Here is a 17,246-nt window from a genome sequence, read left to right as displayed (position 1 = left end):
CATCTCATCTCCCTCACTCTTTTCCTCTCACTCCCAGGTGTGAGATGGGCTCGCATTTGGCCATTTCAATATTCCAGTTTGAAAGAGGCCAACCCACTGTGGAGGCCCCATGTGGCGCTTGAAGTTAAGCTCAAATAATCTGTGTGCCACCCTAGTCCGTCCGCAGCCCAATTTCCATTGCTGGATGGCACAGCAGAGAAAAACCAGCCATTGAGGTAACCTATGTACCAGGCTGCCCCTCTTGCATTGCGTAAACAAGATACATCACACAAACAAGGGAAGATAATATAACAATGCAAGGGACAAAGTGCCCCCAGACGTTATCCTTTATACTGACTATCCATCAAACACCAGGGAACACATCGTTAGGTCAAGCCTACTAGACATCACAAGCTGTCTGGTTGCAAAAGTCGACTGTCAGCTTATTGGCATCTTACACTGGGCTTAAAGTCTGCCCATTGAATACCATTGGTCAGCTTTATTATCACTCATTTGCTTGTTTCTTTTTCGATAGCTTGACTTGTCTATTTTGTGTTTATCTCTCTCCTTTAGCCTTGTTACTCGTTTTCTTCCAATGCTCACTGCAAGTTGGAGTAGGCAGCTCCATTTTCTGCTGTAAGACACAGATGTGGCAAGTGAAAAAGGGCTTCTTGCATGAGAGCACTGATGTCATCGCTTGTGCGTGGGAGCTATATTCGTAACCCAATTTCCTGAATGGACTTCTTCCGAGTTACTGCACAAGCACACTGGGAAAATACTAACTGTGTCACTTTGTACAGTTTTGTAAATTGCCAACCAGCTAAATTCCCTACATTTGGAACCTACCCTAAACACATTTTTCTAAGTACTTTTAGCCTATTATACCTAGTACTGTAGCACATTTTTTCTCTTTTCTGTGAAATAATGTTTTGTGTCATTGTGCGCAAGATTTCCCAGTGCAGTAACATTTTATTTTCTCAATGCCATTCCATCAATCCGTCACCGCCATTTTTGCGGTTACCTGGTGAACCTCCAATAATATGGAAGGAGTGGTTCAGAGCTTTCACCACATATCTGGGTTGTATTGATGGTTTCAGGTTCTAAGTTGACAGGAAAGGTTTATTTATTACTGGAGCATTCTTTGAGCTTGGAAGGCTGAGAAATTTTCAAACACCTACCTGTCTTTGTGTCTAAGAATGAAGATGAAGAATTGGATGTATATCAGGACACGATCAAAAGTCTTGAAAGACATTTCTGTAAACCACAAAATTTAGCTGGGAGAAGACATATTTTGCTTTTAGAGAACAAAAAAGATAAATGGTTAATATGTGTGTTGCTTCATTGAGAGTATTTTCCAACAAGATGATTCAAAAGACTCTGCTAAAGAGCTGAATAAGGGTGATTTGTGAGATGATGTATGCAGTTAAAAGCACAGAGAGGGACGTGGTTTCAGATGTAGTTCAAAGTTCTATGTTGCTTCTTTCAAACAATGCCTTGTCTTGGCAAATGGGTGTATGAAGTGTGGTGTGACTGGCAATTTTGTCAGGGTTTGTAAGGCATTGCACAGGAATGATAAAGTCAACACTGTTGTGGAAGGGTTATATGATAAATGTTTTGCAAGTAATGTGAGTAATTTGGTGCATGAAAGTGAATGAGAAAATCTGCCTATGACAAAGGTGGAGACATTTGATGTGGGAGTGATGGTTGTACCCCTCTTAACTGTTTGCAGATCTAAGATCACTATCATCTCTAGAAGTACAGTAGAGGAGAAGGATCTTAACCATTACCTTATCCCCCCTGATATCAATCCTGGGGGTATAACGGATCCAAAATTGATTTGATAGGTTATTTTGAAACAACTGTGGCGTTTACAGGGTGAGTAGTACAAGGCAAATTGTATGGATCAAGATGGATTCGGATATTTTAGGATGGCTTCATCAAGATTATTTAGGTATAGTACTGAAAACAGGTTGCAGACAGCATGTCTTGTGGACAGAAGATGTGGAAAGCATTACATTTGATTTGAAAAACGTATAGGGATACGCTTTGGAAATTTTCAAGGATGGATTAGGAAGCTAAAAGGGTTTGAACATGTTATCAGGGTGAAGGAGGGCACTGTACCAGTGAAGCACAAACTAACATGTATTCCTCCGAGTGTGAGGATTGTGTTGCGTGGATTATTGAATAAACTGTGCAGAGAGGAGGTGATTGAATTTATAGAATCTTCTCTATGGTTGTCTATAATTGTGGTAGCATACAAGAGGGACAAGGAATTACGAATGTGTATAGAGCTTAGGACCTTGAAGAAAGTGATTTCCTTTGCCCAAGACTGATGAGATGGTAATCACATTGGGTGGAAGGGGCGCAAGTTTTTTCTAAATTTTATTTGTGCTTGGCATGCCATCAATAGGTACTGTCCAAGGAGTCTCACCACCTTAAGGCTTTTGTTATGCCTAATGGCATTTTGCAATTTTGCAGGATGCTATTTTGGTTGATATCAGTCGCAACTGTGTTTCATCATGTTATGGGTGAAGTGCAGGCCAGTTGGATACATAGACTGACCCACTCACACACACATGCATGGTTTATAGGCACTGAAGGCGGCCCGGCATCCCTCTGGGCGGAATACATCGGGGTTCCTCCCGCTCTCTTGCTTTCCCTGGAGCATCTGTCAGTTTTCACTCCTCCTGTTATGACATAATCCTACCACTCATGTCCCGTTAGTTGTTATGGGAAGCGCCAGCCATGCAGTTCATGATGTTATCGACTTTTTGTTGTTGTTCTATGTTATGATGCATACATTGGCTATTCCTCTACGAGACACAGTGATTATGATCCTATCTTTCCCATATTGTCTCTTAATTGTTACCTTGCTGTGGCCCTCATAGCATTTTATGATCTGCTACCAAATTTTAACTCATGTTAATATACTGGGATGTGTTTGTCGGCTTACTATACGACTATGTTTTGTAATATATCTTGTACTATATGCGTAGATTCTTGATTAAAAATACCAATAAAGAAATAAAAAAATGGGTGAAGTGCAGCATGGTTTGGATGGAATATTGGATTCGCAAGATGACATTTTAAAATATGAATTGACACTTGCACAGATTGTATGCAGTATTAGAAGCACTCATGGAGAAGGAGCTGGGCAGGCCCAGAACAGATAAATGTGTGTTTAATATCCAAAAAATCAAATATTTAGGGCAAGTAATCATTAGTGAGGGAATCAGACCCCAACCAGGGTTGCTGGACAACACAGAAAATGTTCCCAGGCCAGTCAAGAGACCAGTCATTGGTATTCATGGGAATGTACAAATCCCATGCAAGTTCATTGAGAGTTTTGCTATAATTGCTAAACCTTTGAACTAACTGTTGACAAAAAAAATGTATAATTTGAATGCACAGAAGAGCGAGAAGGGGCTTTTATAAGTATTAGCCAACTGTTCCTTGAGGTACACCTTTTTTAGGTCTCGGCTCGAAGGCTGCGCTTGCGCAGTCTCGCTCCGAGATTTAATGTTAGGAGTGGGGCTTTAACCCGCCCCTTTTTTTGACCTCTTCTCCATTGGCTGGCCTCTGAAATACTGGTCAGCCATTGGAGAAGAGCATTGTCTCTCCAAACAAGCCCCGTCTTTTTCGGATTCGGGGCGTGTTTTTTTACTTTCTTTCTCTCCTCTGGAATGTAAACATTCCAGCCAATGGCAAGAGGAGAGAAAGAAAAACACGCCCACAAATCTGAAAATGACGCAGCGTTTCTCCGAGGCATTTCTGGCTGACCTCGGAGAAACATGGTTACCAAGTCGACGAGCTCCTGCTGCTGCGTGGACCGGGAGATGATGGTCGATGTGCTTTCCAGTTTTGAAATTGTGTGTAATGTATTTACTTCAGTAAATACATTGGAGACATGCCACATAGGCTCTGATTATGTCCCCTGGCCCTACCTTGCCATTTGTGCCATCGCCCTTTTAATATTCCTCCTGGTGAATGCATAGGTAGCACGCTGGAGCCCCGCTGCTGACTGTGATTGGCCCGCCTCCTTGTGTTGAAGGACAGCCTGCCCCCTCATTACCAATGGAGTTCCCGAGCACCAGAAATACCGGGCCAGCAGGCGCTGTTCTGGAATCAGGGGGTGTGAGCACACAGAACCGGCAAGAGAGAACAAGGGGGAGTTAAGCACGCTTCTGAGCGGCGTGCGCGCAGACAGAACAGAAGTGAAGGCGCTTGAAACTGCAGGGGCGGGCAGGGCAGCCCCCTCTCCGTCGGATTTCTCAGAAGTGCGGGGACATACTGCTTCTTCGCACTAGCGCCCCGCCGGACTCGGGGACACCTGGAAGGACTACTGTACCCGGCTGGCCATCGTCCGGAGCCTGCTGGACCTCAACAAGTACCCAACGGCGCTGGAGTACCCTCCCCCCAGCAGCGTGCCCGTCGCCCCCAACCAATCATCACCAGAGCAAGTGGCCTGCAGCCGCCCTGCTCCCAGCCCCCCCCCGGAGCAGCAGGAGGACTTGTACCCGTAACCCCCGCCAGGGGCAGCAGGAGGACTGTACCCTTGGCACCCGCGACATCCGGGACAGTTCATCCCCGCTACCCACCCCACACCCGCAGGACAGGGGCGGCGCCGACAAAAGGCACCGGTGCCCGCACAGCGGCTGCGGGAAGGTCTACGGCAAGTCCTCGCACCTGAAGGCGCACTACCGCGTGCACACAGGTGAGTACTGGGGCAGCCCGTGTGAGCCACGAACAAAAGTGGGGTTTTCTTTCAGGCTGAATCACAGGTGAGTGTCGAAGAGTAAGTGCTGTCGGGAGGCACTCCTGGCGGTGACGCGTGGCCGCAGACACCTCCGACACCTCGTGTTGCCTGAGACAGGAGCAGGTGTGAGCCAGCTGTGGGTTGCCTGCCTGAGGTACTGTGAAAGCCTATATACATTTGTCTAGGGCATGGGGCAAACATTGGGGTTATCCACTGATATTTCCATTCCTTATCCATAGTTGTTTTTAGTCATCACTGCATGTTTCAACTATGGGGCAAATTCACAAAGGCATTAAGGAGTATGTGAAGTACTCATAAATGCCGTTGTGAATTCAGGTTGCTGTAATTCTAACCAATAATGGCTTTTCCTAGCGCCAGCAAGAAATATATTCTCTTGTGATATGCATGAAAACTTTAAAGGATTTCTATACCTATACTACATATAACCGCCTCAGAGGAAGAACCCGCAGGGTTCTATTAAAATTGTATACAGTGGATATCATCATTTTTTTTACATTGAAATGTTATTACAAGCATATGGCTGCCAAGCTTAGGTGATGGTGCGTTTTCTTTTTCTTTCAACTTTTTGAAACATTATTTTGGCATACAGTTGCAATAAATAAAAATACAATGTATCCCTCTCCCCAGCTTTCCAAGCTCAGACCTATTGGCTTTACCGGTACATATTATCTTCTATTGCTACAGCTGCCTTTAGGATCTCAGACACCAGAAGTAACAAGAGTAGTGCAAGGGGCAACAAAGGGCAAGTAAGGAGGGGCAGATGTTGCCCTGTAAACTCTTGAGTCCAAGGCTACTGTGGGTTGCCTGCCTGGGGTGCGGTGAAAGCCTATATACATGTGTCTAGGGCATGGGGCAAACATTGGGGTTATCCGTTTTCTCCCAAAACACGCTTTTCATCTCGGGGCTGTGACGAACCTCACTTTCCTACAGTTGCCAAACGTCAGTTTACAAGCGAGTCAGCTCTAAAATCGTGCCTCATTTCATACTACTTTTTAATGTTTCTAACTAAAAACCGCCTTTCAGATTTTATTCATAGGCGACGCCGCACTGACTGGTTAGGGTCCATTTTCTAAAGACTGACTCCCCCCCCCAAAAAGAAAATACACATGTAGACGTGTGCATTTATGACTGAACTTGCGGCTCGTGTCAGAGGTTCCTCAGCGCCACCGTGTGCTCTGCTCGTAACCGGGAGGGCGTGCCGTACAACAGACGCTTCCTACATATGACCCCAGACAAAGAGCGGGAAATATGACCGAGGATGAGTCTCCTTCCTGTCCTGTGTGGCTCTGTGTGTGGATGCAAATGCAATAGGTCTCGCATTGGAGAGTGATTAAGCTATTGACATTGTAAATAACAATGCCATTTCTTTAAATGTTTTAAAAACTAAAACATAAACAAGAATAATGTCATGAGCAATGCCAACAGCTCTAACTTTAACAATGCCGAGACCATTGCATTGTAAATGCTTGTTCTTCTTATGTTCCAGGGAAGAAATTATGCACAATCATTGGCATAGGTGCTGTATTGTCTCGGGGCGAGATAGCAATGATCACCATTGCATCTGCGTCTTACACTTTAAAACTGAGTGAGCGCCAATATTCAGTCAGAGAGAGATATTGGCATGCCCTTGGGCAGTAGTAAAATATAAACCATGTGTGGATGACCAAGGTTCTTATACTTAGAGATAACAAACGTTTGGATCCTGTACTGAGTTAAAGTAATGTTGTTTCCACTAAGATAACTGCAAGAATTCTACAACTTTGTTGTAATTTGATGGAACTGCGTTATGACGTGCTGTAACACTAGACAGCCCATTCCTGAAGGCACAAGTGCAACTACGGAAGATGATGAGAAGGATGTAGATTGTCTGGTGTGAAGTGTTGGTTGGTTCACAAATAAGTGTATTGTAAAGAATGAATGATTGGGTGCTCTGAATGATGACATAGTTCATGTTGGAGAGTTTGAGAGAGGGGACATCGTGCATATTAAAATGCCTAAATCTGAGTTCAGGAAGAGAGGAATGAGATTTAGTCCTTTATGCATGATGGAGAAAGTGAGTGAGAATGCTAGAGCGGTGAGATTGTCGAATGGTCTAATGTGGGCATGTGGTCAAAGTGCATGGAGAAGGATGCTGTGTGGCCCAACAGTGTGCTGGTGGTAGAAGGATTCCTGAGGTTCCTGGAGATCCTGGCCAGTCATTTGGTTTTACTACTAATAATGCAAAGGAAATGTGTGGCGGGTAGAGGGCACTCGATTAGCATGAGGAAGCAAGTTGTTCTAGGCAGATTTAAAGACTTTGTTTTGTATTGACTTTATTTAACCCCTTAACTGCTGGAAATACACAAAGATATGGCTGTGCATTACAGGCATGTTGGAATAAAGAGAAGGCTCAGTCACAGAAAAACACTAGCATCATTTTCAGTTTGCACACACGTGATGTTCTCATGTGTGTAGCATGCCTATGTGGGGAAACAACTATTACAACGCAATCATTACAACGCACTTCCTTTACAATGCAGTCATTACAACACAACATCCTTTACATCGCATGCTATTACAACACAGCCATTACAATGCATGTCACTACAACGCATGCAATTACAACGCATTATAAGGTAAGTAATGGGAAATAGTAACTTTTACCCCTACACTATCCAACACTTACCCTACTCTTGCACTCACTGGAGTGGGATTAGTAATTTTTACCCCTACACTATCCAACACTTACACTAATGTTGCCCTAAAAGTATTATGCGTTGTGAGGATATGCATTGTAATGAAATTTGTTGTAAGTGTAGGTTCTAAAAATGTGTTGTGATGGCATGCATTGTAAAATCATGCGTTGTAATGGATGTTGCGATGTAAAAACCGCGTTGTAAACGCATGCATTGTAAAAGTTTGCGTTGTAACGTGTTCTATTCGTCTATGTGTGACGTTTCAAGTTTTATTGTGAGCCAGCCAGACAGGTCAGCTGTCTGGTTGCAAAAGACCTACTGTAGCCTTACCAAGAACCTACAGAGGTTTATAGCCTAACCATTGCTTACCAATGGTTGGATTTATTGTCGCTCTCATTTACTTGCTTCTTATTGAATGACGTTCCTTATCTCAGCTTGTCCATCTTGTGTTTGTCCCCCCTCTGGAGCATAGCCTCTTAACCATTTCTTTAACTGGTTGGCTTCTATTCGTCCACTTCTCACTTTTAGGCAAGTACTTTTTTCTTTTTGTTAAAAAACTCCAACAGATTTCATGTTTTTTCTAGATGTCTCCCTCGAGTGCTTCTTTCCCACAACCACTGAGTGTTGCTCTCTCTTGCCCATGTGCCTCTTTCAGCACACCCACACTCCATGTTGCACTCTCCCTCATTTGCTTCTACTCTCTAGTATGTTCTGGACATTTCATATCACACATATTTCAACCTTATCTACCCTCTTCTATATTGTCAATTGTGACTAAATGCTGTCACAATACATATCTTAGTAACTTTTTATCAACTCATAATGTATGCAACTTTTACCAAGCAGAGTGGACCTTCGCATTAAACATTACACCTAGGACTTAATTTGTAAAAAGGAAAAATATGTGCAAGGGCCCAAAGTGTTTCTTAGGAGTCCACCGCCAGCGCTGCCAATTGCCGAATACCAAAGCTGTCCAGTCTTGATTCTACCTCTTGACTCTTTATCCACCCTAAACTTACTCTCTTTTTATCTCACACATACACGCTCTTTTTCATTTATGTCTCTCCCTTTTGTTGTATTTCCTATATTTCTCTTTTTCCGCCATTCCCCTTCCCTACCTTTCTCTTTCTGTTGGTCAAAGTATATTGATGTAAAATAACTTTGTCCCCAAAAATGAGTGTCACTACCCCCACCACCTGAATCCACCAGCACAAATTAAGCACGGACTCCTCCCATTACTGAATGTTCCAGAGTCTGTATATTATTGCTTCTCTGTGTTAAAATGCATAAAACCTTTTTGAAAAGCTGAGGGCTTCAGCCTCACCATCTAAATATCACCAAACATAGACAAATACCCAAGTCTAGAAATATCCATGATTACTGGGAATTCATTAGTAAAATTAAGATCTGGCTAAATGATCCAGATCCAGAAACTGCAGACATCAGGGGCTGTGATACAGAAAGTGCCCATGTGTACCCACTTTGTGTGCCCCCAGGGCACTTTGGTATTACAGTAGGGGCTGCAGACGCTTGTATGGCCCTTTATGTAATACTGATCGTGCTTGCGCACATTTAGCACGAGTGCTATCTCAAGAGGGCGTTCTTTCATTTGCCTGGGTATCCACAGAGCTCCTGGATACCCTCACTGGTGAAAAGCAGCGCTCTACAACTCTGCCTCACGTTACATTACTTTCCCTTTTTTGCTCTTAGTCAAAATCTGATGATGAAAAATAAGTTCTGTTCCACAAAAATGAGCGCTGGTGCTGTTCACCTGCAACTACTTGCAAAAATTAAGCACAATATTTCATACGTTACTCCATTAGTGTTCATGCTTAGGTAGGTACAAGGAAACTAGTCTTGTGTCTGTAACAGTAAACTTACATGTGGGAGCTAATGTACAGTGAATGGTGGAGGTACAGGGAGGGTTAATGTGGAGTTACATGTAATAGCTTTACTCTTAAAATAAACTGAACTTCATGGGCACATGATCAAGTACAGTAAATGTTCCGTGTCGGTGTGACATTTCACTTGCATTCTTTGCTGTGTGGATTTGGAAGGTCACTGCTGGTACTTCTTGGAAGGCCTGAAGGCCCTCGATTCAAGTCAGCCTCTGTTGTGGCAAATATAGGGGGCCCCTAGGCAGGGTTTTGGACCCTAGCCCCATCACCTTCTAACAGTCACCAAAAATTGGCAAATACCAAAGACTAGAAATATCCATGATTACTTGGAATTAATGAGTAAAATAAAGACCTGGAGCCCTGTGGAGTGCCACAGGGATCGGCACTGTCGCCAACTCTGTTTAATATATATGTCACCCCACTAGCCAGTCTCACCAGACAGCATGGTTTCTCGTTTGTGTCATATGTGGACGACTCACAGATTGTCATCTCTGTATCTAAACAGTCTGAGTCCATTGCCTGCTAGTTTCCATGCTTGTCTGACTCACATCATGAGCTGGATGAGTAGTAACTATCTTAAAATCAATACGGATAAGACGGAGGTGATGGAGTTTGGCAACGGTCCGTCCCTGTGGAACCACACTTGGTGGCTGATAGAGGTTGGTGAATGTCCCGCTACATCAGCCAAGGTCAAGAATCTGGAGGTCATTTTTGATGACCAACTTGTTTTTTTGGCCCAGATAAACCGTGTAACCTCCTGCTTCTCTGTATTGAAGCTTCTTCGGAAGGTGTTCCCCTTTATTCCCCAACAGCTAAGAAAAACAGTGGTAGTGGCCCTTGTCCTATCACGCCTAGATTATTGCAATGCGCTATTTATAGGCATTGACAAGGCGCAGAAGGCTAAATTGCAATCTATACAAAATGCCGCTGTTCGACGATTATTAAATATCCCAAAAGGCCACTCTACCTCTGCTGCCATTAGGTCGTTGCATTGGCTCCCTATACAGCAGCAAATGGAATTTAAAGCCTTATGCCTGGTTCACAAGACACTATATGGCGGAGGGGCAGCTGACTTCCATAAATTTTTCCCCTAGTATACTCCTACGAGAAGCCTCAGATCCTCAAACACGGGTCGCATCTGTACCACCAAAATCTGTAGAGCCAGATGGGGAGGCAGGAGTCTATCACACTGTGCAGTCAGGCTATGGAACCAACATCCTACCACTGTGAGACTTCAACCAAACAGACTAATGTACAGGAAACTGCTAAAAACTTCCCCGCGGTCTAAAACGGTCGGTACAGTTGTTTGCAGTCCCTCTCTTTTCTCACCTCTTAGCGCCAAGACGCCTCGCCATTCGAGCTCTTTATAAAACTCTATCCTATCCTTCATAAACAAATGATCCAGAATCAGACCGACCAACAAACAAATTCTATCGCCCACAAGGAAACTATAGACATCAGGGGCTGTGTTACAGAAAGTGTGCTGGGGCAGAATGGGCATGTTCGCCCGCTTTGTGCGCCCCCCCCCCCCCAAGGGTACTTTGGTATTACAGAAGAGGACGACGACGCTTGTGTGACCCCCTTCTGTAATACTGATAGCGATGGGCCACATGCAATGTCAGCACTATCTCAAGAGGCCACGTCTCCGTGCAAATGAGAGAATGCACCCACGGCGTATTATGGAGACAGGTGAAAAGGCAAACAAGCTGTCAGGAGATGCACTGAAAGTTCTCCACAAAAGGTGGCCCACTGTCAGTGTGCTCCCTGATGGAAGCCTTCTGGAGGTAAGGAAGGGGGTCCCATGGCCACCCCAGGCATTCCTTAGCAGGCGGTGTAGTCACTTAATGCACCCGCCTGCAAAGGGGTCTCTAATCTCTCCTCAAAGTGCAGGCAGATTGGCACCTGCACAGTGAAACAGAGCGACTTTGAAGCAGTCGCTACGTATTTTACTTGAATAAGCTGCCCCTAGGGCAGCACGAGTACACGGCTGCCCTGAGGGTAACACATTCTCTGTAATAGGCCGCACTGTCCCAGTTTGAGCATGGCAAACCATGGCACAAACAGGAAAAATGTGCTCTATGTGTAATAAGGGACCATTCACACCCACGAAATGGACCAATCACTCCCAAAGATGGTGGGCACCACCACAGTCTCTCATTCTACCACTCCAGGCATAAGTGCAGCTACACAAGTAGTGCATTCCACTAGTCCTGGATTACAACACTTCCTACGTTATCCTCACTCATAACCCACAGACTTCGGACCACACACAATAAATTAATATAAAGCTTGTGACTCCCTACCAGTACTCCCCTCATTGCTTTATACCAAGTCACTGATCTCAAGAGAATTGAGCACTTAGCTGATTGAGACCCCTATTATTCTGGGTGAGACTTTGGACCACACAGGAACTTAGCTGCTATAGGGACGGGTTAATGGAACTTGTGGAAATAAGATGCATTTCATAGCTTTCCTTGGACCCAACATGTTGAGTCTTGGCTTGTTAAATTGGGTCTGGACTACTTTTGCAGTCATCCTCAAGCTTTGACAGCACATTCAAATAGGAAGCTAAAGCGGGGTTTTTGGGGTTTCGTTGCTAACATATGTTATTGTTATGTTATGTTAACTTAATAACGCGTGCGAATCAGCCCTTAAGGGCTATCTCTGCGCGAGACCTGGGCAGAGTACTGACTGAGGGTGACTAAAAAAGGTGAGTTTTAAGTGTCTTCCTAAAAAGAAAATTGTGTTTGCAGAGATGAAGCTGCATGGGCAGACTATTCCAAAGATGAGGAGCAAGGAATGAGAAAGATCTGCAACCTGCCCTGGCCTTCTTAAACCTAGGGACTTTAAGCGAAGCCTTGTCACTAGATCGAAGGAGTCTCACTTGGGTGTAAGGCAGAACCTTGGCTTCTAGAAAAGAGGGCCCTAGGCGATAAAAGGCACTGTGAGTTAGGCAGCATAATTTAAAAGGAATTCTTTTTTTCACGGGAAGCCTGTGTAAAGACCGCATAAGACGGGCAGAAGACGAACGCGAAGGGAGGTTGCAGACAAGACGTACCGCAGTGTTTTGGACCACCTGGAGTTTGAACGATCGATTCTTGTTGATGGACGCTAGAAGTGAGTAGCCATAGTCGAGGCGGCTAATTACCAAAGCTTGTACAAGCGTTTTCCTTGAGGAGAGAGACAATAGGGGAAAACTCTTCTGAGCAGGCGTAGCATGTCGAAACAAGACGCTGTGGTAGCAGCAATATGTTCCTTCATAGAAAGGGGTTGATCTATGCGAATACCTATTAATTTAAGTGGGGGTTGGGGCCCAGTTCAGCTGGCCACCATTCCGGGGCCCAGAGATGTTGAGCTTGTCCAAATAGCAGGATTTTGGTTTTGGAAAGGTTAAGTTGCCGCCGGTTGTCCAGCATACAGGTGGCTAAGGCCTTAATCCCAGAGGAGAACAGGGCTTTGGACAATTTGGAGCGAAGAGAGAAAAGTAGCTGCATATCATCAGTGTATGAGATAATCTCAGATCCAAAGCCTCTGGCTATCTTAGCAAGGGGGACCACATAAATATTAAAGAGCGTGGGGCTCAGACATGAGCCCTGAGGAACTCCATAGGTCAATGGCATTGTTCTAGACCTATAGGGGCCAAGGATGATTGTTAGGGATCTTTGTGATAAAAAGTGCGCTAACCATTTGAGGGCCGTTCCTTGAATCCCTAGATCGTGAAGTCTGTGGAGAAGTCGTGGGTGATATACCGTATCAAATGCCGCTAACAAATCTAATAAAAACAATATTGTAGGAATGTTAGCGTCAAGTGAACATTTAATCTGGTCAGCGACCGCAAGCAAGGCTGTCTCAGTACTGTGAAGAGGTCTAAAATCAGACTGAGAGTCATCCAAAAGTCTATAAGTCTCCAGATAGGTAGTTAATTGATAATTAATGTGCTTTTCCAGTAGCTTGGCCAACGAAGGTAGAAGGAAAATAGGGGGAATGGAGTTGCTTTTTATTGCAATGGGCCTGATCAGGGCCGCCTTCTAGTCTAAAGGCACTTTCCCAGATGTAATTGATAGGTTTATTAAGGAAGAGCTTTGCGGTGCTAGTTCAGAGGCTAGGGTCGACAGAACTGTGGGGGGACAGATGTCCAAAGGAGATCCAGACTTCACAGTTTAAAAGGTCAGGAGGTAGTTTCCGAGGTGATTGCTGTAAAATTACAAAGACTAATTGGAGAATCTGTGCAAGAAGAAGAGGCTTTGGGTTTCACTGGAACGGGAGGAGGGGGTTTAAGTAGATCTCCTTAATTTTGCCCTCAAAATGATCAGCCAAAGCGTCAGAGAGATTGGGATGGGCATGGATCAGAGAGACAGGCCACAGAGTTAATGTAAGAATTAAAAATTTTAAATAGAGTTTTAGATGAGTTCCCAGCTGCATCGATAGTTTTAGCAATGCGAGTTTTGCGTGCTGCCTTGATATTACGATGATAGACTGTTATGGCAAATTTAAAGGTTGTTTTTGTCAACAGACAGGTTGGTCGAACGCCATTTTCTTTGCAGTTTTTTGCAGGAGGCTTTCTTGATCCTTAAACTGAGAGTATACCAAGGGGCGTGAGGTCTATGGGAGCATTTTTTCCATAGCTAAATGGGGCGACTATCAAAAACGGTGTTCAGAGACATATTAGAGTTTGAAAGTGCTAAGTCTACATCCTTGGTCCAGAGGCAAGGAAGGCACCTGTGCCTTGATCCAAGCCAGCGGGGGTGTCGTTTTGCCATTCCCTAGATGGTTTGTTATGGCAAATGGGAGATTGGCTGTTATTCTTGTGCACTGCCAGAGAAAAATCAATCACAGAGTGATCAGACCAGAGTACGGGTTTAGGGGGGGGGGTCGATTCTAACTAGAAGAGTCATTGAAAAGATTAGGTCAAGGGTGTGGTTCGACGAATGGGTGAGGCCTGAGACTTGTTGATGCAGTCCCAAAGTCTCTAAGTCAGAGAGAAGTTGGTTGGTGTTAGAATTCGTTATGTCATCGCCCTAAAAGTTAAAATCCCCTAGCAAAAGAAACTGCTGGTAGGAGAGAGCATGTGGGGCTAAGAATTCCAAAAGATGGTGGCAGAAATGTCTCTTTGGGCCAGGTGGACGATAAAACAAGGCTCCTTTCCATGAAAGGTTGGGGGAGAGGTCCAATATAAAGATACAACATTCTACCCAATCTTCAATTGTCACCTTAATATGTTTGTCAAAAATAATGGCGATACCCCCTCCAACATACTCCATCATAATTCTAGACCGGCTAGGCTGACTAAGCAATTTCTATTATTTAAGCCCACTCCGCATTTTGAATCCTTTTTGGATGAAGTCCAACCCCAATTGGCAAAATCACTTTATTTGAAATTTCGCTATGACACTCTTCAAACTGGAGAGTACATATCGAGATGCACAACTGATAGAGATTAGTTGATGTAACCTGCAAATTGTGTAATTTACACACAAAAGAAAAACACAGCGCACATATTCTTCTTCTTCCCAACATATGGAAATTTGAGGAGGAAATGGATATCCATCCTTTATGCTATAATTTGGGAAATAGGAAGTACCAAGATGCACTAATGATTCTTGAACTAATACTTCTCCGTGCATAGTATTTAGTGTAAACCGTTATTTACTTGCAGTTGGGTTGGTTTGGAAAAAGAAAGGCACTTGCAATGATCATCCGTAAAAGCTGGGCTATTACGATTCACATAAAAATTTGATATTGGAATTTTTATTGATGAATATTGATGTTCTGCAAATTTGATTGTATTTTGTATTCCATAATGTTTTTTAAATTAATTGTTACATGCTAAGGAACAATGGGAATGATTTTTAAAGGATTTTAATTGTTTTTAGATAATCGGATCATATATTGTTTGTTTATATGCGTTCCTTACTTGTGCTTTTTAAGGTATGTAACCAAAATAAGCGATGTTAATACTACTACTACTAATATAAAGCTCATTCATTCTATCCCTTACTCCTTTTTGCTCCACTACTCATTTAAGTGCAGAGACTAATGTCAGGATAGGAGGACCTCTTTAGTCGACACGCACAATGCCATAACACTTTCCTCACAGGCCACACTGCAACGCTACCTTCTTTGAACCAATTACTTTTTCAATAACCACATTTTATTAGTTTTAACAGTTCACAGCAGGGTCCACCAACAATCAAGTCTTTCAACCAATTATTACCAATGGCGTATGATATTACTGGTTTTCTTATGTGCATTAGCATCTCGTTGAGCGTACCTGAGCACAGAAATTAGACAAGTAAAGACAAGATTGGAGCACGCCGCCAATTTGCCCAAAGCAGTGCTGGGAAAAGAGTATGGTGAGCCAGAATTACAGCACCCAGGTGAGATGTTCTTCCTAGAAATCACAACTCTTCCCTACCTCTATAAGCCGTTAGGGGTTGTGTGCCCACTCCTGCTACTCCTCCAATCAAATTTCTCCTCAATCACACAGTGCTACTCATTTCCAGCTAGGTAGCATACCCAAGGCAACTTCTATTAGAAAAAAGCCAGGGGTGATGGTTGCTCTTTGCCCAACATCTGGGGCTGAAGAGAGACTAAGTAAATGTTTTGTAAAATTAATCAAAACCATTACAGTGACAAAATAAAAAACAGTGCTGGGTTACACTCCCTTAATAACCGAATGTTCCCAATTCTGGAACTCTCTCGCTCCTGATTTAAGAACCCAACTCTCTTTCCTCGGCTTTAGGAAACATTAGAAGACTCACCTTTTCAGGTTATTCCTGAAATAATCTGGATATCTAATTCAATGTAATTAATCTATTTTAAGCTAGGCCCCTTAGAAATGTCACTCACTTGTTACAGCACTATTTGTAACCATTAAGTAAAAATAAAATGCTGGTCAATGAAAGCTTTCAGAATTTATTGTCACAGTAACATAACACTTGTTTAAAGTAAAACTCCCAAGTGAAATAAAAAAATGGAGAATATAGATATAAAACCTATTTAAAATCACATAATGCTCAGTAAAGTGTAGATCAAGAGTTTTGTTGTTAAAGGCCCTGAAGTATTTTTAAAACTTTTCACAACAGTTTAAATAAATTTCACTACTTGTGCATGAATTCTATTATTATGATTGTTAAAACACAGTTCAAATGTGGCACTAATTACCATACTCCCGTAATCAGGAAACAAACATTTTAAGAACTGTTTTCAGGGGAATCTTGATAGATCACAAAACAGCACAAGGTGGATTAAAGTTACTGCAGTTATATATGTCTTAGGCAACAACATTCGGCTGATCCATGATTGTAAACTCAAGATCTAGTGATCTGAATAATGAGAAGTAATGTACATCTTAGGCTCACTCCAGGATGTGCACTTTCTGGGTCAAGATTACCGACAAGTAGCGATTTTTGGCATGGGTTGGATCAGAAGAAAATGAGCTAGAAGTCACTTATAATGTTGCAGATGTATTGCTATTTTTACTATGTCCTTATAAAAAGTATATGAAATGGTATTATCTTTCAAATATAATTTAGCACATTTATATTGCAATATAAACAAATATTTAGTTTCAATCAAGTCAATCTTCTTAGTGAATGAGAATTATTCAAATTAGTTGAATGAAAAATCAAGCAATGAGAGAGGCACCATTGCCTAAAAGAAGGGGAGGGACCGCAACTTAACAGTGATTGGGGAAGCAGAGTACTAATATGGTATGTCCTTTTAAATTAGACACATTTACTACTCCATACCTTTACTTCCACAAATGTACTTCTCTTTGCCTTTATATCCCATTTCTATTCAATTGAGGTCTAATGTCTGGGGGCTTCCTCTATTTACAACACAACAATAAATTAAACAGTATCATACAGAAAATACACTCATTATTTGACCCCAATCATTCTTCACCCAAGTTCA

At 43.0% G+C, this 17,246-nt stretch overlaps 1 protein-coding gene across 1 annotated transcript in view; it reads right to left on the bottom strand.

The window, feature by feature from the left end:
• Positions 1 to 17,246, bottom strand: part of RHOF (ras homolog family member F, filopodia associated) — a 196,006-nt gene that overhangs the window by 34,741 nt on the left and 144,019 nt on the right. The gene's annotated exons all lie outside the window — the stretch shown is intronic.

This window comes from Triturus cristatus, chromosome 11 (assembly GCF_964204655.1).
Source record: "Triturus cristatus chromosome 11, aTriCri1.1, whole genome shotgun sequence".
NCBI classification, from domain to species: Eukaryota; Metazoa; Chordata; class Amphibia; order Caudata; family Salamandridae; genus Triturus; species Triturus cristatus.
Note: the sequence above shows the minus strand (reverse complement) of the source record. Positions and strands in the feature narration are given on the sequence as shown.